Source organism: Corvus brachyrhynchos, unplaced genomic scaffold (assembly GCF_000691975.1).
Source record: "Corvus brachyrhynchos isolate BGI_N302 unplaced genomic scaffold, ASM69197v1 scaffold115, whole genome shotgun sequence".
NCBI lineage: Eukaryota > Metazoa > Chordata > Aves > Passeriformes > Corvidae > Corvus > Corvus brachyrhynchos.
Window position 1 is genome coordinate 23,904,929 of NW_008239553.1, and position 26,306 is coordinate 23,931,234.

A 26,306-nucleotide genomic window follows, 5' to 3' on the forward strand; every position below is an offset into this window, starting at 1 on the left:
ACCTCTTTGTAGTAGGCCTGAACCAATGACCAGAAGCCGTGTACTAAAACAAGCATTTGATCGACATCCTCCTAAAGCTCACAGGACCTAGAGGGTAACTTTCTGGGTGAGAAGAGAGTATGTCTTCCACCAGGCTTGCCTTTCTTTTTGTTTGCTTATTTATTCATCCTTAGACCTTTCTTTCCCCCCACACGCTTCCTGGACTTTTTAAAATTGCACTTATTGTCATTGGCAGATTTTTCTACTGCCTCCCTTTAAATAAGAAATTCTTCCCTGTTGCATCATGTTCCCATGGCCTGGTACAGGGGATTTCAACTTTTCCCTGTTGGTGATGTGAACTCAGGTAGATTGGTGAAGAGCTCATACGAATAGGATTTTCTCAGTCATACTTTTTAGATCCACAGTCTGTAGCACTAAGTGTGGCAACACTCAAGTTATAAACATTGGTGAATGCTATCTTTGCATGGGAGAGGGAGGCAAAGATTTTCTGAGTGCAACATTGGCTGGGAAGAGATTACTTGCATCAGCATCCTCTCTAATGCTCAGAAAGACATTCTAGGAGCCCATCTCAAGTCCCACAGCTTTTTTGGTGGAAACTGCTGTGTACAGCTTTAAACATGTTCATGCCAATCTTTAGACCAAGCTGTTTGTATCACTGTCATTCTTCAATTCTAGCTCTAACAGGTTCCCTGTTCAGTTCAAGGTGAGCCTCTTCACTGATGAGATATGTTTTGCCCATCTCTTAACTGGGTTCCTGCTTTCCCATTCTTGATTGTCTGTGGAGAATTGCATGATCCCAGCAAAATGCTTTGTGTTACTGCAAGCTTTGAGTACAGCCCTGTTTTGCCCCCCAGTAATCTCTATTCCCTTTTTCACATTGCAAATAATCACATGATTCTTCCATTCTTCCTGAGTTTTCTTCCCATCCTTCTTACTCTCTTTTTGCTGCAAAGTATTGAACCTCACTTTTGTGTCTCTAAATAGGCTCCACTCTTGTGACTTTCTGTAATGACTGTTCATGCCATCTACTGTCTATGTAGCCTTTTCTGTGAGCATCAGCTGGTGCTCTGGGACTGCCTTATACTCCCTGCACAGAGAAGTAGCTGGGGATAGAGAGCTACAGTTTCTTCGGTCCCTCTGTCCTGTACAAAGAAATCAGTCATGAGAATACCTCCATGTGCTCCAAGTATATGTAGGTGTGTTACTACTGTGCTGAAGTAATGGGCCATACCTCTTGGTAATACCAGGTTCACCTGGATACAGTACTTCTAGCTCTGTAATCTCTCCTGGCACATGGGTTTGGGAAATGTGTGTTTAAGGAGGACAGAATTAATGGGGCTGCTGCTATGTTTGTGAAGAGTTAAATGGCGGGGGATGAGAGTCACAGCTTCTCCTGGGGAATAAGGACTAGCCAGAAGAATTGATTGTCTTGGCTTATTGATCCTTCAGGAAACAGCACTGAAGTGATAATGCTGTTCCTGCCACTTTGAGGCACTTTGTACCAGCAACAGTCTCTGTTTACCTAGGATAGTGCAAAGGAAGAGCTGCACTGTTGCTAACTCATTCCAAAAAACCCCATGCTAGACATGTTGAGTTTGCCACTTGTCTGTCTGCTCCCAGGGAGAGGTGACTGAGCAGAGGTAGCTCAGAATGTGTTTGTATTTTATAGTGTTTAATGGAGATTGGCTGCAAATGGTAGCTTGTGAGTTGCTATAGGGAGTCTTTGCTGGCAGTGTCATGGTCTGTAGCATTGGTTGGATGAGATGATCTTTAAGGTCCCTTCCAACCCAAATTGTTCTGTGATTCTACAAAGTCTCAGGCTGTCACGTCACAGGATATTAATCTCTCCCATCCATTTACTTCCCTTCACCTTTCTGGTCAATTGGCAGTCATCACTCAGTCTTCCCAGGTCTTCCTTGTAAGTTGAACTAGGGTGGTATAAGTGCTTTTTATCCTGTGATCCCAATGCCAACTCCTAGCAAGCCACTTGTGTGGGCTGATGGGAAGTGGATGATGAAACATCCCACCTCCTTTGCACTGAAGCCCCAAACCTGCCCTGAGAAGTCAGGTATTTCTTTCTGGCCTCAGGGTGGCAGGAGGAGAAACACCCACCTGGTGCAGAGGTGCTGGAGGAGCAGTACTTTTTGTCACTCAGCTACACGACCCTTGGGGGTGCACAAAACATGTTCAAGGAGCACTGTACTGCAGAATGTCAGCTCTGAGGATCTGTTGCGTGATTCTCCAACCACAGGCCTGTGAGAGGTGGAGGCCCTGACCGTGTCTGGGCTCTCAGTTGTCCTTGTAGCACAGTGGGCTGGGGAAGCCCTTGCACTGTTGCCTCTGAAGCACCAGCGGCAAGCAGCTGATGAACTGGGCTTGGCTCACACCATTAGCTGGACCACTGCTGATAACTACAAGATTTGGACTCTCACCTGTAGAAATAAATGAGCAGATTGCTTATGATGCTCCCTATCTCCTTTTGTCTCTGCTTTGTACTTGAACATCCTTTGCACCATTTCTCTTTCTGGATGTGCTGTGTTTTGAGGAATCTCAGGCAGGTCTCTGCAGCTTCCCATAGCAAGGTCAGAAGACCAAGAATTCTTGGGACCATTTGGAGCATATTGCAAAATCTTGCACAAAGCTAGGAGGGCCAAAAGGCTATTGTGAAATGCTTCTTTATTGAGTCAGGCCAGCTTATATATAGAGATATGCAAATAAAATACAGAGCCATTTAATTACCCTACATATAATTTCTATACTTCATCCTCTTTGATGTTGCCAACAACTTTATTGCAGCACTTGATGTTTGACTTTACATCTTGACCATGTGAAACAAAATGATGAGAAAAATTACAGGTTTTTTTTTAAAAGAAGAAAAGTGTCTATACCACAAGGTTTCAGGGAACAACTAAAAAGCAATGCCAACTACATTCTTAAAAAAAAAGAAAAAAAGAAAAAAAAAGAGCTTATATGAATAACCACCAATGCATAATAGAATATATAATTATGTTTATTTTGGGACTTGATCAGTAGTTGAACATTTGAGGCTCACAATAATGAATTTAATATCGTATGCAACATTGTATGTTATGTAATATAAAATTATTATCTACTACTTAATAAATCATGCTCTGACTGTTCTACTTCTTCTTAACTAGCTCTCAGATTATAGCAATGAGTTGTACAGGCACCTTTGGATGTTGCTTGTGTTTTGTCCTTGTTTGTTTCATGACACGACCCCTACTGCTGGGGCTGCTGCATTTAGCCATGAGACAGCTTCTGTCTGAAAGAGCTTCCAACCTGATTCAAACCAGGAAACTACTAGGGGTAGTCAGCCATGAAGTCTGTGGCTAGAAGAAAGATGAGGGTAACTGAGATGGGAATTTGTGTTAATGTGAAAAGTGTGACTTCTTGGGAGTACAGGTGGCTTTACTTGATACGGACTTAACTAAAAGATACTGAGAAGAGCGTAGGCCTATATTTTCCTGTGTAACCCTTGCCTAATTCTTTGCTTTGCAAAAGTAGCACCTCCATTTTCTTAGCTAAGAAGAGAGCTCTGCTTCATGTTCTCAGTATCTTTACATACATGCATATTTTCCTTACTTTTTTCAATGAGGTAGTCATCTTTCTCTCTAAAAAGAAGTGCTTTAAATAAAACAAATTAAATATTGTATCACAAAAAATTAGTCTTTTTTTTTTTTTTTCCCTGTGTCATTCAGTGGCAAAGTTATGGATGGATTCAAAAAGATATCCCCATAAAGGCATTTATCAGACATGTGGACCCATTAGTGGCAAGTACAGGTTATGGTCTAGAGGGAACGGTCTAAGCCACAGGCTGCGAACACACTGAAAGGTCCAGCAAGGTTAAGAACAGGGGTAAAACTCTCCTTTCTTACAGTCTTTCCCAGAGCACATGTCAGTGTTTGATATCAGAGGCAGAATATGGGACTAAGTGACAACTTGACCTGGTGTAGCTCTCCTAATAACTTTTCTTACAACTGGATTTGGTGTTGTCACGTTTTGCAGTTAGTTGTTTACATGATACTCTGTTACAGACATGTAGAATCTGTATTTTGGGGTATCCAATCTTGCTCACCCCGAATGTTTTTCTCCTGCTATAGGTAGTGTTTCTAAAGCTGCAAAAGTCCCTAGGATAGATAAGCTGTGCCACTTTGAAAGTAGCAGTGAAGATTGCAGCCACGGAGCAAGACTGAGCTAAGCGGAAACGATTCTTCCTGAATTTACCCTTTCTGTACGGTGTTCCTTCCCTCTGACTGTGTGATTCTTGAGGTAACATTTTCAGGGCAGCAGTTAGGTCCAAAGGGAAAGATGCAGTGGGTTAGAGGACACTTTCAGGTATTTATGTATAAGACCACATTATGCAGCAGCTGGAACTTTGTTTCAATGTATGGCATCCTTTGCTCTGTGATGCGGAGCTCTGCAGAAGGTTTAGTCACTTGATGGGTTTTGGTTTGGTGGTGTGTTGAGGCAGAGGAGATTTGCATTGCTGTATCATCAGCTGGTGAAGGTTTCTTGAAGTAAATGGTCACTACATTAGAACACCCAGCAGGGCCTTTGTCTTGCTGATACTTGTTCCTTGTAACTTTGACAATGGCTTCTGGCTTCGCCTTTCCCATCTGTGAGTGAGAGGGAGTGATATGCTTGCTATACCTTCTTTCTGCAGTGCAGCATGTGGGAACACCTTCCCAGGTCTTACCTGACAGAGGAGGAATTTGGACAAGAAGAAGATATTTTTCTTCTAAGATGAGAGTACAGTGTGAGAAAGAGGAAGGACCACAAAAATCTTGCACTCAGCGGTTATATGGTAGAACCTGCTTCTTGTACACCTATCCTGTGAGCCCAGAGTACGGAAGAAGTGCCCTCTTATCTGCTGAAAACTGTAGCTTGGTGTTCCGGCTTTTTTCCCCCAGAATTTCTTGGGCCTTTACCAATACCGCCATCTGTAAACTTGTAATTGTAAACCTGGGTAAACTTGGAATCTCGTGTAGTCTCATGTAGTTTTGCTGCTGTATGTCTTCAGTAAAATGTGAAATGCCTCGAGGCTTCTGAGCACATTTACTTTCATGGGCCAGAATTCTCCTCTGTGGTGCGAGGACAGCTTTGCATTACTTTTTGGAAGCTAGAAGAGGCCAGGGAAGGGGCAGCAGTACCTCCTATCCTGCTACACATGTAGCTTGTAATCTTTTGCATATTTCAGTATTTTGCATTGGTAGGTACTGATGTGCATGGGAATCAACCCAAAATGTTTTACACTGAAGTCTTGAAAAGCCCTCAGACCTGGAAAACTTGTGACAGGCTTGAAGTGTTGGGGAACCATGCTAGGTTTAGCTCTCCGTCCCAACCAGAAATATTCCCAACTTCCTTTTTTGTTTTGAGCCCATCAGTAATGTGGGGCAATTATGTGACTATGAAGACTGATTTGATAATGTACAAACATCTTTTTGTACCATTTTCTATTTAAAAGCAGAGCTAAGCAGGAATTTATGCTGCTGGTTTCCCATTCATCTGGGAAATGCTGCAACTTTAGTAAAGGCACTTTTCTGTGGAGAGGACTCGAGCTGCTAATTTGACTGTAGGAGTTTATTTCTGGAATGCAGCAGTGTTTCACCAACGGAGCAGCTGTCCTGGAAACACTTACCACATGGGGTCATTTTCCTCTCTGTGTGTAATCAACAAAGCCACCCCAGTTAATCTGAATCCTTTTAAGTCTCCTAAACTAGACCATAGGGAGTGCACAGAGATCTACAGGACTCTGACCTCCTTCACTTCCTTCTCCTATCATTAGGGAAGAAAAAATAGTCCCATGCTTAAATGTTCCTTAAAGGGGGAAGCCTATAACCTCTTCTGAGCATGGGAAACTGTTTCTTAACAGTAACATACCACTGATTTGGGGGGAAGTATTTGTCCTCCATTGTCTATGTGTATTTTGTGATACTAGTACAAATCCCCTAAGTTTACCAAATATTCCAGTTTGTGAAATCACAACAGTCAGAGGGGGAAAAGCTTCTTGGGTTATTCCATTCTTTTTCTTCTCTTTGATTTGCTTTGCTTGCATTGCTTTCTTCCACGCCTGTTCACTTCTGGGATGACAGTTCTGCAGGTAAATTCCTTCTACTACAAGAGAAATTTTCATAGTTATACAGTTACGATAAGTTCTTGATTTTTTTCTTCTCCCTAGTTCTCTCTCATGTTTCCCAGTCCTTCCTCACTGTTTACACTCTCCAATACTTTTCGGATTTAAGTCCTGTCTCTAAATGCTCTTTGCCTCCAGTAGACTCTGTGGGGTTGTTTTTTGCCCCCTGCCACAACCTTGCATCAGTGTCTTGAACTGCTGTATAGTCTTTATTGTGGTTCTAAAAGAATGTTTTACTCTTTGAGTTTAGTGACTCCTTTCTTTGTTTTAAACCTGTCTTCAAGGCCAGTCAAAGGTAGAAGTTCTTTGTATGTAGAAGGACATTCTCTCTCAAGCCTGGACAAGAACTTTTTCAAGAGGCTACCACCTGGCAAGTCCTGCACCTGTGATCTGGGCCAGCCTTGCTGCAGCCCTCATGGGTGCATCACTGGAGCTCTATAAGGGAAGTCTGCATCTGCCAGGATTCAGAGATTGCTTCCTCAGTCAGGTACTTGAAACTGAGAACACAAACGACTTTGATGGTTGCTGTCTTCTCTTTCCCCAGGCTGTGCTAGCCTAGCTTTTCAGATTATTAAGTATTACTTGGGCTTCCTAAAAATTAACAATATCATCAAGGACTTTTGCTCCTACAATGAGTTGTTTCAGAAAGTGATTTTGAAAGACAGCTCACCGAATTCAGCCAGAGTATTTAACAGTTTCATGTCAGAGTAAAGAAAACTCTAAAAAATATTCAGTAGATACACAATTTCTTTTTCTAAGTTCTTTGCCTTTCCTGGTGAATGATGAGGTGAACATAATTTGTCCTGGGTCACCCTTATGGAAAGGTAGAATCCATAAGGATAAAAAAGCTGGTGTGATCCCTTTAGACAAAAGGCAATATAGCTTTTCTTTGCTGAGAGCCAAGGGGCAGTAAGTTGTAGTAGGAAAGTGAAGCTGATGTTTGAGAGATGTTGCAGAAGGAACAGGTGATCAGTTTTTGAACACAGCCTTCAATAACACAAACAGAGGGGGGTGGAGAACAACAGTGTGTGCCTTTGAGAAGCCTTCAGTAGGCAATAAAGTACTAAATGAACATGTAATGGAGAAGAATAGAGCAGTATTTTTCCCAATACTATGAGACACTCTGAATTAAATGATGGATTTGTTTTATCTGTTAATAGTAGAGCCATGTTTGGTTAGCCAGCATATGTGAGAAACTGGAAGAACAGTTTTTCCTCTCTTGTGTATGCGCATGTGTTACAGCAGAGTTCTCAGCTTGACTTCAGTGCACCCGTACTGAAAATGAATACTGTAGTAGTGTGTAGGCAAACCTTGCTAGCAATGCAAACATATTGGGCTTGACTGATTGACGAGCAGCTCACTTCACTCTTTTGTAACCATGATGTGATGAATTTATAGTATTTGTTCTCATCAGCAACTTGCTCTATGAAGATTGAACTAAATTTCAAAACAGTAAAGGAGGCTTTAAAAGAATTAAATCTCATTTTCCTCACCTCTAACCAACCTAAAGATTATTGAATTCAAGACGTGGACAAATTTAACTGACTGCTTTTTCTGCTTAAGATGTGTGCACTTCACAGCATTTGCCATTAGCCTTTACACATTCTTTGTATATGCTTTATACTTTCTGGTAGATAAAGCATATGTCCCCTGGCAAAAATAAGTAATTTTTCATAGCAGAATTATGATAATGTATAAGAAATTGCCTTATGAAAGCCATGTATGACTCCTCTTAGTTGAAGCTTATTGGGAACAAACAAGTATTGGATAGCAGACACAGCACAAACACTCAGTGAACAGCTTCAGAAAAGCAGATGCTGTCTTTGAACACTTGTCTTGTTTTCTACAACTCTCAAAGAACCACGAGGACTCTAAACAGATTTTAAGGCAAACCCATACTACTCATGTTTTAGGCCTAACTGCATTAAAATCTAAAATCCACCTAGTAACTCCTGCACTTGTCTGGGCAGCTTCTCAACATCAACATCTACTAGAGAGATGTACAACCTTGAGTTACAGACATTGTGATAGAATAACCAGCATGCCTTATGACAAGTGGTCCCAATGGCTGGTTCTGGCTGTTTAAAAATGTCTTTATTGCTAAGCGAAATTTGTCTAGTTTCGGATACCAAGAATAATCTTGTTTTATATTCTTTTAAAGCTAGATTAAAGAACTTTCCACGATTAGATTTTCCCCCACTTACAATTAGATCAGGTCACCCTTTAGCCTATTCTTGGAATTAAATTTATTATGCTTCTCAGATCTCTCACCGAATAGGTTTTGTTTCAAGCAGGTATTAGTTTGACAGCACCATGCTTTTCAGTTCAGTAACTTATGTCTTTCAATCTCATTCTGTCTCAACCATGTCATCATTTATCTACACAAATGGGAACATTTTCAAAGAAAAATACCCCAGGTATGAATGCTTTTAAGAAACCTTTTGACATTGCTAATGGTTTCACAACTTTCACAACTGCTGCATGTCATATGCCATGTACAGGAATTTGTGTTCAGCTGGACTTCCAGTAATCCTGCATGTGGTCAGTTTGAATTAAGATAACCTTATGGAATTTTTAACCCAGACCACCTCCTCAATCTGAGCTGTACAAACACAAGTGTTAACACAAGGGAGGAGGCAGGACAAATGTGGCTCAGTTGAGAAGGATGGTAGGATCTCTTCTTTCTGCAACAGAGGTGTATTAAAGAGCCTATGTAGAGCAACTTCATTTTTCTACAACTGAATTTGTAAAAGTTAAACTCCTAAAGGAAACAAATAGGCAGGAAGAATGTTGTTTTATGCTCTCTGAATGTAACACATATTGGTGTCAAATTAAAGGAAAATCTACACTTCTGCAGAGGACAGGAAGAGATGTGATTCTTTCATTGGTAATTTAAAATACAAAACCTTACGCTTAAATCTACTAGAGAAAGAAATTCAATACACTCTAAAAGCCTTTGGGGTTTGCCCATACTCTGTGTGGCAGAATGTGGTTGTATTGCCTCACAAAGAATTTGGGGGAGAAATCCTGGTTTGGGTGCTTTTATGTTCATACTTTCCCAGCTTTCCACAGGGATGAATATTAAGAACACGCTTACTTCAAGGAAGTTGGGGTCTAAAAGAAAGTGAGTTTTACATGAGGACAGAAATAGTAGCCCATTACTAAGGGCACAATAGAATCAATCTGAGAGAAAATGGGCTTTCTTCTGTCTTTCAGGATTTTAGAACATTTGATCATTTCTTCCAACCTGTCCCCCTGCCCTGCCTGCTATAATGCCATGAGAAGACCACATTCTTTCATCCCCCTTTGCTAGGATATTAAGGCTAGTCAAAATCAGACCCTGTGAATGGATGTAGTAATGAGGCCCATTCATCAATCTCAAATACAGGTGGCCTGTACATTCATAATTTTACCACAAGTTTTATTCCTCTTCTGTTAAATAAGAATTTGATTATCAAGAGTGCAATGGTAAGTGCTTTACCAAAGAATTCCTGAGCCAATTGGTAGGTACATTGAATTGCTTGTACATTCAGTATAGCTGTTTCCCCATAACGTAAATGCTTGGATTATGAAATCAAGGTAAAGAGGCTTCATACATCAGAATAACAGCTGCTGCAGTGAAATATACCCTTCTTTGTACTTTCTCTGACTGTGATTGTTTGTGATATGGGCAATCCAAGACTTATGGAAATAGCTTCTCAGCTGGTGTAAACTGGTACAGCTGCAGTGAAAGCAAACAAGCTCTGCCACTGTACACCACATTACAGTTTGGGTTCTGGTGTTACTAGGTAGATGTTTCTTTGCTTTTAAGTGGTCAGGTTTTATACATGCAGTAGGTAAACACATGGTTGTCAGCAACCTAAAACAACCGTAAGCATGGTTTTAGCAGAGGGTCTTACTTTCTGACTGTACCTACAAGAGGAGAAATACTCCCATCAGGTAAGTGGAACACAGGTGAGAACTGAATGAGAGAGTGTGGGGCAATGGTAGTGACAGACAAGTGTCATTGGTGTTGGCACTGTAGCATGACAGGCCAAGGGAGCAGATTGGGCAGGCTGCAAACAGTGGCCTTTGTATGAGACTTGATTGTGTTGTGTGCAGGCAGGACACCAGGAAGCAGTGAGGGAGTGTTCTTGCTTGGTACTGTTCTGGTGAGATGTTCAGCTCTGGGCACTGGCAGCAAAAAATGCAGAGGAAACTTGGAAGGTAGTAAGAGAAGAACAACAAAAATGATAACAGAGCTGGAGGGATTGTTTTTATGAGGGAAGATCAAAAGAACTAAATATGTGAATCTTGGCTAAGTGATGAGTAAGAAGGGAACGTGAAAACTACCTACAATTGTTTGAAGGATATAAACACTAGAGGTGAGCAAATAGTCTGTGAATTTGAAAGTCATTTTCAGTTCAGCTGTGTTTCTGCCCTTTAGTGATCGCTTTCTGTTAAGACTTCTATTTTACTGAAAATATTTTCAGGGAATATTACACTTGTATATTCAAATGCTTCAGTATCTGCAAGGGAATTCTGAAATGTAAATTCAATCTTCAAATTTGAAATTTGCTTTAGCTTACATAAATCACTTAGTGTATAGTGTATGTATTGCACTAATCAACAGTATGCAAATTTTTTGCATGGTAAGTCGAATATGTGGTTGAAAACTGTATTTTCAGTTTTAACGTGGCATTTGTATGCTCCCCTGATGAATTACGTAGTTAATCAAGTAATGCAGGATAGGTTCCAACTGCTTTCTATCAGCTTTGCACAAAAAAGTGAGGCATTTACTTTGTTGACAGGCTGTATATAAATGGTATGTTTTCTGTGTTGAAATGTTGGGAGAATTATTTTTTTCTTTGACAAGAGTTAAAAGTCGCTGGAGTCCAAAACCAGAGCACACTATGTGTATAAGGGCTGTTGGTGCAGTTTTGTGAAGTAATTGACATGTGCCTGTGCACTGTGAGGGAGATATTTTCTAATCTTTTGGTGCACAATTTTTCAGATGAGAAAGGTGAATTTAGCTCCTGTGACCCTCCATGGACATTTAGAGCAATTGAATTAAGAAGAAATTTCAAGATGAGTATAAGAAAATATTGTGTTAATGGTGAAATTTTCTCCTCCTGGAGGTCCACTTGTCATTTAAAGCTCTTGGGCAAAGCAGTGGAAGCAGTTACTGGGTAAGCCTCAGGTGAACTGGCTAATTTAGTAAACCATTTTCAACTTTGGTGATTTGTGAATTCAGGCATTAAAATTCTATGTTAATACTCATCAACAGGCTTTTCTAAGCATCTTTTCCTGTTAATGCAGGATTGATGTCTGCTGCCCAGTGAATAACAAGAAATATAGGGTCAGCTGTGTAGATACCCACAGTTGTTTCTAGAGGCATTTTCTTCAAGAGTGTACGCGTGCACGCATGCGTCAATCCATACTGTACACAAAAACTACAGGCTTTGACCTATGCAAACACACACCAAATTATTGCTTTCTATAAACAAATTAGCATACTTTAAAAGGTGAAAATCTCTATAAAATTGTCTGCCCTGTTGTTTATGGTGTGAGTAGAGGATGCACTACATTACAGAGGGGCTCACATTTCTCTCTTCCCCCCCACCCCCCCAAATGGACGTGTGCTCCGTCCGTTTCACCATTGTTCCTGCCAGCCCGATCCCAGCAGGGGTTCCCTAATTAGCAATCTCTTCATTTCCAATCAAAGCACAAAGCGGCCCCAAAAGCCTCTCTTTATGAGGGAGCTGAGCAGTGGCTGGGGACGTGGAGTGGGATAATTGCCTTCGCCACTGGCAGCAGTAAGCAGCCTGGCTAATTCATTATTGTAATAACTTTGCTTGTCCTTGGGGAGGGGGGGCTAGGGTGAGGAGGACTGAGCCTGGCAGTGCTAGCTGAGGACAGGGGGAAGGGGGAATCCAGCCAGAACTGAGGTAGAAGATGGGAACAATTGGCAGGAAAGAAGAAACTGTTCAAGATTTTTCTGCCTGTCCCCCCTAAATAATTGAAGATTAAGTTAATTTGTGGCATGATAGCCAGTGCTCCCTAAACAAGACTGCTATGAGCACCCTCTGCTCTGCCCTTCTCGTGCTCACAGAGAGGGATGTCTAGAAAGGCATGTAATTTGGCCCCGAGAATGCTGGGGAAGCTGGGGCCTGGATTAGGAAAACTCTGGGACTGCCTCTCAGTTCAGGTAGGAAAAGCTGACACTGAAACATTGGTAGGAGGCTGAATGACTGAGGTACCCAGGGTTTGTGGCTTTCAGTGATACACAAGAACTCACTGGTCCTTGTGGATGTTACATGTAGTATAGTTTCAAAGCAGTCCAGAGCTGATAAATCCTATAGCAGAGCTCTGTTCTTATCTATTGTTTCTTTAAAATACGCTTAATGTATGTAACACTTGCCTGTCTTTCTGTGGGCTGCAGATTTGTGTTTGCTGGAGCTGTGTTGGCTTTCAGGGGCCACCAAGGCTCTGCCCTTGTGAACAGAGCGCTAAGCTGAGATGCCAGCAACTAACTGAGCTGCTAAAGGGAACAGGCAGTGGTGGTGGCTACTTCCTCTTACTTGAAGGGAAATGTCTGTGGCGCGGCAGAGGAAGTTTGTTAGGGTTTTGGTTTTGAAAAGTGTACATATTTTAAGTAGGTAAGACCAGCCATATAATTCCAGACTCGCTGGTTCTTCTTTTATTTCTTTGTGCTTATCTCAGATTGGTGTGGCAGGGTTTTGTTTATTCCAGCTGACTGATGGGACAGCTCATTTTCCGAATTCCTTTGAGCTGATACTGCTGTGTACCTTCCTGAAGCTCATCACTCTGAGATGGCCACCATTCATGTTTCTGCACTGAGGTGGCTGGTAATGTAGCTATGTGTTTTACTTTCAGAGTTTTTTCATTGAAAACTATTATTTCTGACATAAAGCTAAAGAAACAGTGACATCAAAATGTAAGTGCCAAACGTGCAAATTTGCATGTAGCAGGAGCAGTTTAAAAATAAATCATGCCCTTGTAATAATTAGCAAACACTTAATTCTGAAGATATTTGTATTGTATTTGTGTTATGGAGAGGCACATGAAGCAAGTCCTCAGCTTGAGGGGCATTTCAATAATATGTAACAGATCCTTTGAGTCCCAAACAGTTTATCCACCTAAGATGCAAAATGTTTACTGGGACGAGATGTTTTTGAGGTAGTTGAGTAAGGCAATGGAGAATTAATAGATATTTGGAGCAGAATTTATAGCTGGTGCCATCCAGATTCTTGTGAACTGTGATGTTTTCCCAGCTGCCTTATGCTAGATGCTGGCTAGCAGGTTTCTCCACTTCTAAAGTAGATATTCAACCTCTTGGATGCTGTGCTGCCTGCAGCCAAAGGAATTTCAGCTCAGTAAGTTGACAAGCAAGGACAGACTTCCTCTGCCTGGTACCAGTGTCCACAGAGGTGGTGCTAAAGTCCCAAGAGAAAAGATGCCTATTCATTTTTATTTTTCCATGATCAGTGCTGTAGTCCTGATTGTGTTGTGCTTTTTGCTGTCTGATGTAAACACCATACAGGAAGGTAAATTCAAATAGGCCAAAGAGCGCACACAGTGAGACTTATGGGGGATTTCAATCACTTGCTCTGTGTCCTGTGCCATTTCTATGCTTCTGGATCCTTTTTGTCAAGGGATCACTGTAGCAGTGGTGGGGAATTTGCACATCTCTCCCAGCTTGCCCAGTTAATAAGTTGCAGCAGTAACAGCACACAGGGTTGTTGTGAGCTTGTGTAGATAACTTTGCTAGATAAGAAAAGATCCCCCTTTGTACATTTGTGGGATTCTCCACCATGTGGTACATTCTACCCTTGGTTTGCATTTCTTTCCAACCCATTTAGAGTACTTTAACTGTGTGGAAAGTCTGGTGACCAAGAGTTAAAACCATGAGTGGATAGATTATTTGAATTAATTGTTTTCCTTCCTTGTGTTTCCATCTGCTCGGGAATGAGGATAATCTTGAATCCTGTTTCTGATGGTTTAAGATGATATGGATCTTAAGAGCTTTTGGTAGATAAACTGGGGAAAGGCAGTTCAAAGGGTGGAAAGACATCTGACATGCAGCACACTGGCATAAGTTTGATGAGATGCCAAGGTATGGACAAGGGTTGATGAATTGGAGTAACAATGAGCATTTTAGTCTTGACTTCACTTTTAGTCTGAGACCCTAAATTGTTGCATTGTTAGCAATTGCTTGTGGAGAGGTAAGAAATTGTGGCAATGGGCATGAGAAGGAATATTAATGATCCAATTTCCAGCTGAGTTCCACTCCAAGGCCTCGCTGGGTGATGTGCATTTTTAATCATAACAAACCAGAATGAGAAGGAGTTGCTTGCAGCAAGGCAGGCCTGTGTGTGGAGCCACAGTGTGTGACACCATCTCAGACCTCTGCCTGCTGCTTGGGGAAGACACAAGGCTGCTCTGCTTGCTTGAGTGCCACCACAAACTAGGTTGGACTGTGACAGTAAAAAATGGATCACCACTAGAAGTCGATCCAGGGAAGGAGTGTAGTAACTGTCTTGAATAGCCTAAAGCTCTTGACTAGAGGAAATCACTGAATTCATCTGGAACTTTGGGCCAAAATTGGCCCTGACTCAAAAGGGACAGAAATATAATTTCTAGATGCTAGACAGCATTGTACTAATAGCCATGCTGAATTTCCTGTTAGCTATTTTTTGCAGTCTTGGTAGTTTCTGTGGTAGGGTCTTCTCACTTGTTTGTGTTTCTGGAAAGTGATTTCTCTGACTTTTGAGGGCATGCAGTCTGTCTGAGTGATATACCCAACAGCAAGATTGCTTTGATCTCTCAGTCTTAGATACTCAGAATATGGGAGAACCCCAGAGGTTTTCTTTTCTTCTGAGGTGCTTTTCATTCTGAACTTTCAGCTACAAGAGCTCTGCAGTACTACTTTGGGAGCCCAACATCATATGTTTCAAGCAGCCAGTAGGAGTTGCTGCTGAGGGATGTGCAGGCCTCCTTGCCTGGGGAGAAATATTCTATGGTCATTTAACAGTGGGACATGCAGCTCTGCTCTTGGTACATGGTTGGGAATGTGCCAGCTCTGTACCTTAACTTACCTGCTAAGCTTCAAGCTCCATGTCTCAGGACAGCTCCCTCTTTACTTGTTCTTAATATTTTACTCCGTCTTGGTGACTATGTAACTGCTTTGTCTTTAGGGCTAAATGGTTGGTAGTCACTTGTTCCGGTGTTTTAGTTCCATGGTTGTCTAGTGTATGTGAGAATACGGTGCAGAAGCACAGCCTTTTTGTGGCAGAGGTGTCTGATACATCTCAGTGGCAGAACAAGCAGCAAGGTAGCTTTCTCAATACGGGAGTGTATTGTTTCAGTGCACTCTAAGCAGGACAGTCATTCCATCCAGCAGAAGGCAGGGGTGCCACACTCTCTCACTATAGTGCAGGAGTTATGGGAGGAAGAAACAGTTGTCTCACATCCCCTCAAGGGTATATTAAAGCCAGAAATTTGAACTGATTTTCCTCTTAAGAGTTTTCAGCAGCCGTTCAATTGTTTCTCTGTGTGTTAGTGCTAATCCAAACTAGGAAAAAGGGCTGAAGTACCGCATGCCCAGCCTTTGTAGCATCATGTTTTGTGTATCTGGCAGAGGAAAGGTGTCTGGTGTTTGATATCCCAGTACTCTTGCTCATTATTTTCAAGTAAACGAGATGAATCTGAAAGATATATGGGAAAACTCCTGTCCTGCTTTTTATGCCTTTAAACCAGGAGCTAGCATTCTCTGGCATGGTCCCTGCTGATGCAGCCATCTGTACTGTGCAAGCAAGGGTTAGAGCATCACTGCAGAAAGATGGAATGTTTTCTGTAATAGAAGGAGTTTCTGAAAGAGCACACACACACCCCTGCAAAATCAGAACTAGCCAGGCCACTAGGGCCAGAGAAAATGCCGGCAACTTAAAGACTTCTGTTTTGCTAAGGAATAAATGTTACACGATTTATGCACGAGGGAGGGAATTCACTGAAGTGGTTGAGGAGGGAGTGGAGAGGGGATGGGAGGAGGTGCCTTTCACCATACACAGATGCTGCCTGTGGCATAAGTGCAGGACAGTGAGCAGTTTATACATGTTGTGTTCATGAAGCAAGTCTGGCCCTGAGAGAGGCACCTTTCCACTTGGCAAAGTTGCCTCATTGCTGCTGCTTGACACCCAAGCAGCTCATAAGCCTCCTTCACAGAAAGCTCTGGCTTTTTAGATGTTTAAACCTGCAGTTCTGCTGGGCAGTGGTCCCCTCCTGACAGAGGGAGGGGGCTGCCAAGTGGATGTAGTTTACTGTGATTTTAAAAAAGCTTTTTGGGGGAAAATGGATACCATTTGCTGAGATAGGTGTTTGCTGCCCAGGCAGAACTCCCAGTGTATTTACAGCAGCTCTGCAAGGTTTGTGTGTGTGCGGTAGGTATGTGTATGTGCATGTACATGCTTGTGTATGCCTTTATTTCCACGCTCCGGCTGCCTGCCTCTGATTTAAGGGCAGGTTTTATTCCCCAGCTGCCTCAGGGCTCCTCTTTTCTGATTGCATTAAAGTCTCCGTAATTCTCCCCTCATTAATGATTGGCATATTTTTACCTCTCACTAAAGGAGCTTGGAGGCAACTCCCGTGGGGCCCTGCTTGCCAAATGAAACAATTTCATCCTGCTCCAGAAACGCATTAAAAAGGGTTTGTCAGGATCTTATCGCTAGTTAGGGAAAGCTAATCAAATTACTTCTATTTATTAGCTGCTGCAGCAATGTGTCATTCCATCAAGTACAGGTAGTGGGACAGGCAGGGATTGCGTGGTGAGCTCTGTGCATCCAGAGCTGCTGCCTTGATCTGCACAACAGCGTCTCTTGCCAAGGGAGGCTGAGGGCCAAGAGAAGCAGTGAACTTCCCAGTGACAGTGCTTCTGTCACCATTGCCGTGGGACCTCTTGTCTGCTGCCCCTCTTTGTTCATCTTTTCCAGAGGACTCTCCAAGAACCCTTTGTCGTAGCATTCCTGAGCTTTTAACATTGAGTCCACTGCTGCTGTATTTGGCTGATCACTCCTTGACCGTATTTTGCTACTGACTATTTGTTTTGAGATGGTTTGGGTTTTTTGGCAAGTTTAACTCAGTATTAAACCAGTCCAGGAATGATTTGTTCTTTTTCCTTGAACCTGGCATGACAAGAAGGACAGTGGGGAGACATTATGGCAATTGGAACAGAAATAAATATTTTTTTAATATATGAGACTTTTATGAAATATATTTTTCTCAAGCTTTTTTTTTTTCCCCAGTACATGTGGTCTGTAAAAGTAATTGTAATTGAGGGAGTGGGAAAGAAAGCAACTGGGTCTGTTGAATAAACTGCATCCAAGGACTTAGATGGGACTCTGAAAAAAGCACCGACTATTGCAGGATTGTTGCTGATTGCATGAGCAGTAGTGGTTTGTGAAGCAAGAGGTGTGAACTCAGACAGATGAAAGCTCACTCTTTTATTGATTTCACATGTGGAATGTGCATGTCCTTCATGCACATACACTTTGCACTTGTATTTGCAACCATGTATGAGCCCCCGCTCTTGCAGATGATCTTAATTGCCAGGGTGCTGTACCTCCTGTGGGCTTGCTCAGAAGGGACATGGAAGCAGGTGCCTAACAGGTGCTTTCAAACTTTAGAAAGTATAGATCTGCTTCCATCTTTTTACTATTTCTTTCATCTTGACACTAAGAGCAAGGAAATCTCTGGTGTGTCAGGTAAACATGAATTGGACAGTGAAAATGGGCTTGTTTCCAGGTAAAGTTGATCTCACATTAAAAAACTCCCACAAGAATAAAACCATGTAGTGTATATATTTGCATGAAGTGAAGTGTGTCTAAATATAATGATTCACAATGACGATATTGCTGTGCACATTGTGTAAACCTTTGCTGTTTCATTTTGTGCATGCCAACATTCTCACCCTAGCACAAAATCCCAGGACAGCAGTGAAAACACAGCGTTCTCATGAATAAGAGCACATTTAAGCACACCGGTGTGCACATTGTGTGTGGTGCTGGTTTCGCTTAGGGAAGGTTTGCACTGGCCCTCAGGATTTTGCAGTTGTATGTACACAGATGCACACTCTGTGTTTGCATAGAACTGATGGAGTGGTTAGAGGTTTGGCAGAGTTCTGGCACTACAAGCAATGATTCCTGGATTGGTGGGGAGCAGGCAAGTGCCCCAGCTGTTATAACTGTGTGGATTCACTATATGGTGGGAGTGGCTGCCAAGCTGTGGGGGCCCTGAGTGTGTTCCTGGGAGAGGCAGTGCAGCAGGACTAGTAAGGGAGTCCAGCACCAACAGCCCCATGCAGTGAGCCACGCTCCAGCATCCTCATTACCCACACAGTTCAAAAAGCAGTCCTGAGCGGAGCATCACATCCCACAAAAGGCTTTATCGATTGGTCTGTCGGAGCATTTCCCGGGGTCCTTAATATCTCTCTGCCTCCTCGTCAGTAATGAAGAGGCCAAGCGCAGAGAGAGTCAGCAGACTCCCAGCTGCTGGGATTTCTTCATCTTCTCATCAGGATTTTAATTAGACACGTCCGAGAGGGCAGCACCGTGTGAGGGCAGGCGGGAGCTTTATCAAGCAGGCCACTTCTTTAATTACTGTTTACTGACAGATAACGAGGGAGGGGAGGTGGCAGCAGAGATTGTTGTAGGGGGAAGCGGGAAAAGGACGGCAGTCCCCAGAGTGTGTACTCAGCAAAGAAGGCCTTTGCTAGGGATTGAGTGGAAATTGTCTGCTCTCCCCACCCTGACATGCTGTTTACCTGTTGCCAGAGTGGGAAAGGTTCCCCTTACCCCTTTCCTAGAGGGCAGAAGATAGATCTGAAAAGTGTTAAGTGGTAAGGGCCAGTGACACAAGGAATGAAAAGTATTCATTCAGTTATAGAAAAAGGAGAGAACTGGCTCTTCTAAGCTACCAGGGTCCTCACCTGGGCTGTCCTGTGCCTTCCCAGCCTGGGGCTTCCCTGTGGATTTTCTGACACTGCACAGTAGGAAGTGAAATTCTTTTCTTCTGTCTCGAACTATCAGCCTTCCTCCTTCTCACTGCCACCATGGCTGTTTTGTCTGAAAGAAACCTTCTTCCATCTTTCCATGTGTCCTCAGCACTGGTGGTATGAGGGCAGTCTGCTCTGTGGCTGCTTCTGTCACAGACTTGATCCCTTCTCTCTTGCAGCCAATTCTGCACCTGGTATGAATACTATCTTCAGTCAACCCTCTTCTGTCTGGTCCCGGAATACACACACCCCTCCCATCTTTTGTCTCCTCCCCCTTAAAGTGTTTTTTTTGGTCATCATTTGTATCCCCGCTGCTGTGTCCTGCTGGACTATAGCCGTTTTTAGTTTTGTGGAGCTACATTTTGATTTGTTTGTGTTATGACAGGGGAATGGTGTTCACAGTCCCCCACAAAGAGGCTGGGTAGATCACTGCTCCCTGGCTCAACCAACCCCTTGGGACAGACAGTGCCTATAGTGGAGTGCAGCAATTAGTGTCCACATGAACAGTCCTTTGGTGAACTAAGCTCAGCAGCCTGTTGCTCTCTGGAAATTTTCTCTGAAAATCATGCCACAGTCTTGGCTGCTTTTTTATCCGCTGTAAGGTAGTCTGATGCTCCCAAAATACTGTTGCCATCCCAAAATGGAAGATGGTATGTGCCAGAGCTTGATTTCCATTGTTGCCAATAAACTCCCACTGCTCTGAGCAGAACAAGGTCTGGAGGATGTGCTTGGGATCAGCAAGGACTTGGTAATTGGACTGTTGTTCTTTCATTTTGCTACGCAGTAGCGAGCAGATTATAGAGCCCACACATTATAGATTTCCTGTCATCCCTCATGAATCAAGCTCCACCGTCTTATTTACTGTCGGCCAAGGCCTGTGAATAACATCACCAAGGGATATGTTCTCAAGCAGTTGTGCAAACACAGAGTACAGAGCAGTTGCTTGCACCTTTGAGCTGTCAGCTCACCTTCCCCCATCACAACACCTATGGCAGAGAAGGGTCCTCTGTTTCCTATCTTCATGGAACGGCTCCTGGCTTCCCTAGGGACTCACAGTTTGTAACACTGGAGGCAAATCTGTGTTATCTAATTAATATTAAATCCCACATTTTTAAGTTTATGACATTTCTGGTCACAATTCTGGCTGTTCTGTACACTCATACCTACATGCACCAAGGATGTGGACTTCCAGTTTCCAGGGAACTATTTCATATTAAATCTGTCTGGTTTGTACTAAAGGCACAGCGCTGGATGTAAGGACCATGGGAACAGCTCTCAGCCTCATCAAAAACTGTTAAGAAATTCTGCTGTTCTACATAGTGAATGTAACACATAATAGACTTGATTTATCAGAATTTTCTCGTTTCCCAAAATTCCAGAAATCCCAGATCAAGATTTTGAAAGTGTGTGAGAAATTGAATCCAGGTGGGAGATTTGCCTCAGTTAAGGGCTAACACTCTCCCTTTTTTTTTTTTTTTTAAACTCCAGTGAGTTTCCCTGGAAGTGAGGGGGAATTTGGATTGTCTACTGCAAGCCAGCAGGCTAGTTGCAACCTTGTTTCTTGTTCTGGATGTTAGTATAAACTCTCTGGCCTTCCAAGTGATAAACTTGGATGCCCAGGAATGAAGTTAAAGGGACTGAAACGCTAATTTGCTTCTGTTAGACAGGTTAGTATTTCTGTCTTGGAAATCTAGGTATTAGGCAAGATCTGGGGAATGTACCTTCAAATAGTAAGAGGCTTTGACCAAGAGGAAGTGATTAAAGTGATTTGCTATGTCTGATGTTGATAGAGCTGGAAGTAAATGGGCTTTGATTGCAGTGTGGGACGTCTCAAGTTTGACGTTACAAACTGGTACTGATACAGGAGCATTAGAACAGACCGGCTGGGAGGGGCTAAAATTTTTGACAGATATTTTTCCAGCCTGTTTGGAAAATATAATGCTGCTATAGCATTATCCATTGGGAGGGAAGGATGTACCTAACACCTGACCAGGTCCTAGCCCTCTTTTCGTGATTGTGAGATGTTAAGACATGTATGTCCAGCTGATGCAGGCTTGAGATGCGTGCAGGAGCCGATATCAAGTAAGCACTAGCATCTATAAGGTACCAGGATAGCTTACAAAGGAGTGCAAATGCTCCGCATTCCTTCGAAGGCCTGCCATTCAAATGCTAACCATGGAAAGTCTTTAAAAGAGATGGCAGCAGCACTCTTTCTTGCTTAACCAACTCCTAAATTTTTTGTCTTCGTTTCCATTTCCACATACAGCAAACAGACGAGTAGCACCATCTTTTTTTTTACTCGTGCATCCAGTAGAGTTTCATTTCAGTTGTTCATACCACTGCTAAGCTTTAGTCATTGCTATAAACAATTTCTAACCCTCTGATTTGTTTGTGGAAATTCCTATCCAAACCAGCAATTTTTATTTTCTAAAGACAAAGTCCTGAATTATGCCTTCGTTTCATTTAAAAACAAAACAAGAAGATTCCTCTTTGCTAAGCTCTAAATCAGCCAGTGTCAGTAAGTGGGGCCACCAAACAGGAATGGAAAGACAGGGCAAGTGGGGGCTGGGCAGAAAGGAGAGTAGGGGAAGCAAGTAGTTAAAAGCAGTTGACAAACAAGAAGCTAAGACTGTGGAGTGTGGGGGAATAGTGTTTGGAAGGGTGAGATGAGGGCAAAGGAAACGGTTAGCGTGGGAAGGCAGAGACAGTGAAGAGACAAAAGTGGGCTGGGGTGATCTGGAGAGGAGAGAGGCATGACTTGGATTGAATAGTTGGAAGAGCCTCTGAATCATTTCTGAGCTTTCACCAGTGTCTGAAATTCACTCAGTGTTTCATGCTCCTCATGACAATTTTCACAAAGGAGGATGGGCTACCTTTGCAGCCCGTTTACTGCCTTGGTTGTAGTGGCCCATGTGATGGATTCATCCCTTCTGATAATCCACGAAAGGGTCATTGTAATGCTTCATGATGGAATTTGCTGTAAAAGTAACAACAAACTCTAAAAATGGCATGTCAAATGGTACTAATGCAAAAACTGGAAGATGGAGAAAGACCAGCTATCCTCTTCAAGCACTTCTGTCTACCTGACTGTGAGTCTTGTACAGCTCATGTTCTAGCTACGTCCCTGTGTGCTGTTTCCTTCACAGGACCCCTGCCTCATTCACTGCATGTGATGGACCTGCTCTGAGGTAAATCAGAGTTGCACAGTGAAAGAGACCATCTGTAGGACCCCTGCCTCATTTGTCAGGTGTGTACTGAGTGAGACAAAGGACTGCAGGAGAGAAAGAGAAGCTTTTATAGCTGAGGCAGTGAAATTCTGACCTGCCAGTTGACTTCTTTTCTGTATGTGACCATTGCTATATGATAGTTTTCAGGTTTTTTTTGAAGCAGCTGCTATGCCAGTGGTTGTTTAATTGTGTGTTCCTTATTTTATAGGGGACCTTTTTGGACCCAAAGGGCCTACTTTACAGAAACACTGAGTGCTTACAGCTGCAAATTAAGTGAATGAGAATCCACTGAACCAAAGCTATAGAAGCACAGATCAGTCAGGCCATTCATGTCTCAGAGTAGGCACCCAGAATTAGCAAATATGTTTTAACACCATCTTCAGTCATTCATCCATAAAATGGGAATAAAAATACCTTCTTCTCTCATAGAGGTATGTGGAAATAAATGATCTTGGGGTACTGAAGCTCTTGGACAGTGTAATGACAAGCCCATAGAAAAACACATAAGGAAATGAACAAATCTCTAGAGCCAGGTTTGAATAATGTGCAGTAAATAAGGCCTGGGGCCACACAGTGAACAATGAGCAGAAACCAGCATCTCAAGCAGTTGCTCATTACATAGGAAAAATCCCTTCTGAGTGCAGTCTGAGATGGGTTACTCTGAAAAAAATATGATCCTGTAATTATGGACTCTAAAATAATGCATACCGACATGAGGGTTAAGAGTATTTTTCAGAAGTAAACACAATTGTGGTATTTCCTAACTCTTGACTTCACTTGTATTCTGCTCTATTTAACATGCAGTTTTTGTCTTTGTTTCATGAGTCCTGTCAAGTTTTGCAGATTTATAAGCTTAGGATGGTTTTGTCCCAGCCTCTCCATTTGGATTAAGTGCTGCCATTTCATGTAGTTGCAGATCAACTAAATGCAGTAGTCAAAACCTGCTCATTTATGTATTATGTATTCTATATGTTGTAATCTCCACTGAGGTGCAGATTTGTGTGAGTGAGAAAGGCAGATCTGACCCTGCCTGTAATTTGCCATCATGAGCAAAACTGACAGATGCTCTTGTTCTTAACAGTGAAGGAATTTTGGATATTTGAGAACTAACAGCCTGCTAACAGTAATTAAAACAATAAACCCTCCAGCAGCAATATGCAATAGGACAGTGTCACTCGGGCTATGAAATTTCTTCAGAAGTCTTTGCTGAAACGTATGTAGGAAGAATGGCAAAGCTTAAGGCCTTACTGAAAGTATGCAGAAATATAACATTAAAAGTACATAATTTTAAATAACCACACTTTTGATGTCTACTTTTGTGCTTGTTTAGGAGCAAATGTAAGAGGGACACGTAGTGATAAGACAAGGGGGAATGGTTTCAAACTGAAAGAGGGTAGGTTTACAGCAGATTTTAGGAAGAAATTCTTTACTGTGAGGGTGGTGAGGCACTGGAACAGGTTGCCAAGAGAAGTTGTGGCTGCCTCATCTTTGAAAGTGTTCGAGGCCCGATTGGATGGGGCTTTGAGCAACCTGGTCTAATGGAAAGTGTCCCTGCCCATGGCAGGGGCTTGGAATTAGGTGAACTTCAAAGTCCTTTACAACCCAAACTGTTCTTTGATTCTATGAAGTATGTAGTGACTATAATAGTAATGCAGAAGTGTTAAACTCTATCAAGTTGAGAAGTAGAAGGCTAATGGTGTTGGGATGATCAGTGTACAAACCTAATGCTGATTAACCTTTCCATGGCATGTCTGATATTTGCTATAATTTGAGGAGAGAATGTTATGAATATTACAGGAAGTAGACCTGTGTCATGTATCCCTGACACCTTGTTTGCAGGAATTAGAGTTGTCTATTGCAGATGTCTAAGACGTCTTAGAAATGTGCCATAAAATCTTTTTTTCTCATATTTTCCCCCTTCCCCCCCCTTATTAACTCTCTCAAATACTAGAAGAAGAATTCGTTGGCCTGTTTAGGCTGTAGAATGTGATGCTTCTCTCAAGGCTGACTAGTATTACTATTGCCAAGTTGATGACTTGGAAAGCACTGGTTCTCACATGTGCTGCAGAAAATGGTTCATTCAGGAAATTAAGTAAGCCAAACCTATCAAACATATGTTAACCTGTGTAAGAGACTGAATGAGTGTCCTTTACAGTGGCTTAACTGCTCAGTTTTAACAGTTTCATCAGATAAATGTATTGTGTGGTTTAAAGAGGACATAAGAAAAAGTGATGCCAGGGCACCCACGTGGAGGAACTCTCAAAAAAATCCCCTTAGGCAGGGTCTGGCATTAGTGGCAAAAGGAAAGGAAAGGACAATTAAAAAATATAACAATCTGTTCTTGTAAGGGTCAGAAAGCAAGAGACAGCACATGTGCTGGGTGGGAGCCATCAGTGAGAGCTGGTTTCCCCATGGGATATACAAACCTGGACTATCAAAGTAAGCTGGGGCTAGGACAAACAGATGTTATGCCAGACATGTCAGCAGAGCTAGTCTGTTTTGCATAGGTGTCTGATCTTACTTGGCATGCTTTAAGCTCTCTTCTGAATCTCAGGGTGGAATAAAACCATTATGATTTCATCCTAACTGCACTGTTCTCAACATATGATACAACTCTTGGGTATTACTTCTAACCTATGCAGGCAGGAAGCTGAGGCACAGGGTGGTGTGCTGCCAGGTGAACAACTCCTTAGTGTACAACCACAGACACACGCCTCTGCTTCCCTTCAGTGAGAGAAGGAAGGGAGGCTGTGGGCCACTGAATTACCAAAGTGAAAATTCTTTTCCTACAGGTGTCTTATTGATAGAGTTAGGTAGTGTTAGTGCCCCCAAACTGATGTTTCAAAACACCATCCTGAAGCATCCCTGCACAACAGGCACTCTGCTCTCTGGAAAACCAGTTTAGGACAGAGTGGGATAAATGAACCTGAACACAAGGGCTAGTGGCCTCCACACCATTGTGGCAGTGCAGGCGTAAGGTCAGGCCTTCATTTGCAAAAACTGCATCTGACCAGAGGGTATGACCCTAACCTTGCTCAGAGGCAGGCAAGTTGGAGTCTCACTCGTACAGACCTGCCAAGCAGAAAGTGTTTATTTCCTGCTCTGGATCTATGATCCAGGAGGAATGAATAAAAGTGATTTAATCTTCAGTGTGAGGAAAATCACCTGACTGAGCAGGACACAGAGGACAAATGGGACAGGGGGCCTTAGCTTGCCTGGCCAGGAGGGATGGGAAAACAGAAGTGAGGCAAAGGATCAGAATCGCTAATTGTTATTTATTATTAATTTTCTAATTTTTCCCTTGCTTGGATTCCACGACTGCTGGAAATCAGGGCTCCTCTGGCTGTCTGGGTGTATCTGTGACATTGGCGCTGTCTTTGAGATGGGGAGCACCCTCTGGTGGTTTAAGGATAATCTGACATTTCCTGGGATTGGCACCCATCAGCCCTAAAAGATGCCAGTTAAGGGGGACAGGAGGCAATGCTGGAGTACTGACACTGTTGGGAAGGGTATTTGGGCACAAATATTCACTCCGACTTGCTAATCCAGGGATCTGATTCTTGGGAACCTTTTTGGCCCTGTGAAAAGCATTTAAGGTGTGTTCGTTCTCCCTGACCTGCTGTGGTGTAAAAGCTCACCTGCCCTTCTTGCTTTCTCCCAGCGAGAGGGCAAGTAAAGCTCAATTTACTTCATTAGGTCCCAGTGGACACAAAATCCTGCCCCGGCTCTCTCCCTAGGGACTGCGGTTTCCTGCCTCAGCTCTTGCTCCTGTCTCCCAAAAGCACTAGTCTTGCACTCAGAGCTTTCCCTGGTCCATCTCTGGCTGGATTTGCTTTGCCTAGAGTGCTAAGGCCAGTACAGTACAGTCCTCTGCAGA

The 26,306-nt window shown here is 42.7% G+C and overlaps 1 protein-coding gene across 1 annotated transcript in view; it reads left to right on the forward strand.

Moving 5' to 3' along the window:
* ESRRB (estrogen related receptor beta) overlaps window positions 1-26,306 on the forward strand; it is a 144,826-nt gene that overhangs the window by 7,051 nt on the left and 111,469 nt on the right. The window lies entirely within an intron of this gene.